Genomic DNA, 4,257 nt, shown 5'->3' on the forward strand with positions numbered 1-4,257 from the left:
TTAGTCCATAATGAAAACATTACCAAATATAAAGAAAACATTGTACATTACATTATGAAATAAGATACTCCAAAAAATACACTTGAGTTTACTTTCTATTTACAATCTAATACTGGCATGAAGTCTATCCTCAGTATAATTGTTCCCTCATATCAAACCTGGTATGTCTCATTTTGAATAAGCCAAATTATCATTTAAAAGTACTTATCAATTGGTGATTGCTTTTGTCATAGGAATAGGAATGTATGTTCACTTTTTTTTTTTTTTTTTTTTAGCTTTGGGCACCTATCTGATGAAGACCAATGAAAGTCTTGTACGTGGTGCGCAGTTTCTCTATGTCCATATGGACATATATCAGGTTGATTTAGAGGATCTTCCATCTTATTTGGCTCTTATACTCTGCCTACTCTTCTTCAGATTTCTCTGAGCCCTGAGTAGAAGAATTTGATAGTGATATTCAATTTAAGGCCAAGGATTATTATAAGGTCTCTCATTCTGCATAATGTCTTGCTATGCTGTATTTATACCCATCTGCTGCACGAGAAAACTCTGACATTTTCTAAACAAGGTACTAATCCTGAATATAGTGAAGGAGTCAGTTTATTGATTCTTTGCTTTGCTCTGTCACTCTCTGCATTTTTCTATCTTTCTCTCTGGCTGTCTCTGTCTCTGTCTGTCTCTCTGTTTCTCTGTGTTGGTCTCTGTCATCTCTCTCTCCCTCCATCCCTCCATCCCTCCCTTCCTCCCTCCCTCATTTTCCCTTGTCTGTCTCTCTCCCTGTCTCTCTCTCTTTCACTCTCTCTCTCTCTCCTTCTTTTTCTCTCTGTCCTCTGATGCCATAGAATTAGCATAATTTGTAGGCAGCAGACCTATCCATTCCAGGACACCATTGTTGAACACCTGGTTTCAACAGTGTTCCTTACTCACAATGGGATATTCCAAATCTACTTTCTTGTATCCTTAAATCTTAAACCAGGACTACATTCCCAAAGCTATCAATATCTGCTACGTTCTGGGGCTTGAACCTGTCCTTCTCGATTCATTTATAAGTTAACTAACAACCTCACGGATCCCTGCCCGCAGCTCACTGCTCCCAAACCCCGTGAGAGAGAGAGCTCACCGCCCGGACAGGTGGGCACTCCTGAGACTGCAGAGCGCAAGAGACCACCAACACTGCCCACCCCTGCCCACAACCCTGGCACAAAAGGAAACTGTATACAGCCTCTGGGTTCCTGGAAATAAGCCCACAGGAGCAGCAGGTCCCCTGAGACACCACTGGAACCTGAAGGGACCGACTGGATAAACAGTTCTCTGCACCCAAATCCCATGGGAGGGAGAGCTAAACCTTCAGAGAGGCAGACGCACCTGGGAAACCAGAAGAGACTACACCCTGGTGCATGGGGGCTCCCGGAAAGGGCGGCGCAGGTCCTCCTGGTTGCGGCCCATGAAGAGAGCTCATAAGCAACACCCCACGAGCAAATTTGAGCCTCGGGACTACAGGTAAGACCAAATTTTCTGCTCCAAGTGAACTGCCTGGTGAACTCAGGACACAGGCCCACAGGAACAGCTGAAGACCTGTAGATAGGAAAAACTACACACCCCAAAGCAGAACACTCTTTCGCAATAACTGGCTGAAGGAAAAAAGGAAAACAGGTCTACAGCACTCCTGACACACAGGCTTATAGGACGGTCTAGCCACTGTCAGAAATATCAGAACAAAGTAACACTAGAGATAATCTGATGGTGAGGGGCAAGCGCAGGAAACCAAGCAACAGAAACCAAGACTACATGGCATCATCGGACCCCAATTCTCCCACCAAAGCAAACACAGAATATCCAAACACACCAGAAAAGCAAGATCTAGTTTCAAAATCATATTTGATCATGATGCTGGAGGACTTCAAAAAAGACATGAAGAACTCCCTTACAAAAACGCAGGAAAACATAAATAAAAAAGGAGAAGCCTATAGGGAGGAATCACAAAAATCCCTGAGAGAATTCCAGAAAAACACAAACAGTTGAAGGAATTAAAAATGGAAGTAGAAGCAATCAAGAAAGAACACATGGAAACAACCCTGGATATAGAAAACCAAAGGAAGAGACAAGGAGCCATAGACAAACATCACCAACAGAATACAAGAGATAGAAGAGAGAATCTCAGGAGCAGAAGATTCCATAGAAATCATCGACTCAACTGTCAAAGATAATGTAAAGCAGAAAAAGCTACTGGTCCAAAACATACAGGAAATCCAGGACTCAATGACAAGATCAAACCTAAGGATAATAGGTATAGAAGAGAGTGAAGACTCCCAGCTCAAAGGACCAGTAAATATCTTCAACAAAATCATAGAAGAAAACTTCCCTAACCTAAAGAAAGAGATACACATAAGCATACAAGAAGCCTACAGAACTCCAAATGGATTGGACCAGAAAAGAAACTCCTCCTGTCACATAATAGTCAAAAACACCAAATGCACAAAATAAAGAAAGAATATTAAAAGCAGTAAGGGAAAAAGGTCAAGTAACATATAAAGGCAGACCTATCAGAATCACACCAGACTTTTCGCCAGAGACTATGAAAGCCAGAAGATCCTGGACAGATGTCATACAGACCCTAAGAGAACACAAATGCCAGCCCAGGTTACTGTATCCTGCAAAACTCTCAATTAACATAGATGGAGAAACCAAAATATTCCATGACAAAACCAAATTTACCCAATATCTTTCTACAAATCTAGCCCGACAAAGGATAATAAATGGTAAAGCCCAACATAAGGAGGCAAGCTACACCCTAGAATAAGAAAGAAACTAATTGTCTTGGCAACAAAAAAAAGAGAAGAGAAGAACACAAACATAACCTCCATACATAACCTTATGGTATGTATGACATCTGTCCAGGATCTTCTGGCCTTCATAGTCTCTGGCGAAAAGTCTGGTGTGATCATGATAGGTGTGCCTTTATATGTTACTTGACCTTTTTTCCTTACTGCTTTTAATATTCTTTCTTTATTTTGTGCATTTGGTGTTTTGACTATTATGTGACAGGAGGAGTTTCTTTTCTGGTCCAATCCATTTGGAGTTCTGAGCAATCCAAATATGAATATAACAGGAAACAATAATCACTATTCTTTAATATCTCTCAACATCAATTGTCTCAACTCCCCAATAAAAAGACATAGATTAACAAACTGGATATGCAATGAGGACCCTGCACTCTGCTGCCTACAGGAAACACACCTCAGAGACAAAGACAGACACTACCTCAGAGTGAAAGACAGACACTACCTCATTTGCTGGAAAACAACTTTCCAAGCAAATGGTCGGTAGAAGCAAGCTGGAGTAGCCATTCTAATATCAAATAAAATCAATTTTCAACTAAAAGTCTTCAAAAAAGATAAGGAAGAACACTTCATATTCATCAAAGGAAAAATCCACCAAGATGAACTCTCAATCCTAAATATCTATGCCCCAAATACAAGGGCACCTACATATGTAAAAGAAACCTTACTAAAGCTTAAAACACACATTGCACCTCACACAAGAATAGTAGGAGATTTCAAGACCCCACTCTCATCAATGGACAGATCATGGAAAGAGAAATTAAACAGAGACATAGACAGACTAAGAGAAGTCATGGACCAAATGGACTTAACAGATATCTATAGAACATTCTATCCTAATGCAAAAGTATATACATTCTTCTCTGCTCCTCATGGTACTTTCTCCAAAATTGACAATATAATTGGTCAAAAAATGGGCCTCAAGAGATACAGAAAGATAGAAATAATCCCATGCGTGCTATCAGAACACCACGGCCTAAAGCTGGTCTTCAATAACAATAAGGGAAGAACACCCACATATACGTGGAAGTTGAACAATGCTCTACTCAACGATAACCTGGTCAAGGAAGAAATAAATAAAGAAATTAAAGACTTCTTAGAATTTAATGAAAATGAAGGTACAACATACCCAAACTTATGGGACAAAATGAAAGCTGTGCTAAGAGGAAAACTCATAGCTCTGAGTGCCTACAGAAAGAAACAGTAGAGAGCATATGTCACCAGCTTGACAGCACACCTAAAAGCTCTAGAACAAAAAGAAGCAATTACACCCAGGAGGAGTAGAAGGCAGGAAATAATCAAACTCAGAGCTGAAATCAACCAAGTAGAAACAAAAAGGACCATAGAAAGAATGAAGACAACCAAAAGTTGGTTCTTTGAGAAAATCAACAAGATCTATAAACCCTTAGCCTGACTA

The sequence above is a fragment of the Rattus rattus genome, chromosome 2, assembly GCF_011064425.1.
Source record: "Rattus rattus isolate New Zealand chromosome 2, Rrattus_CSIRO_v1, whole genome shotgun sequence".
Classification (NCBI taxonomy): domain Eukaryota; kingdom Metazoa; phylum Chordata; class Mammalia; order Rodentia; family Muridae; genus Rattus; species Rattus rattus.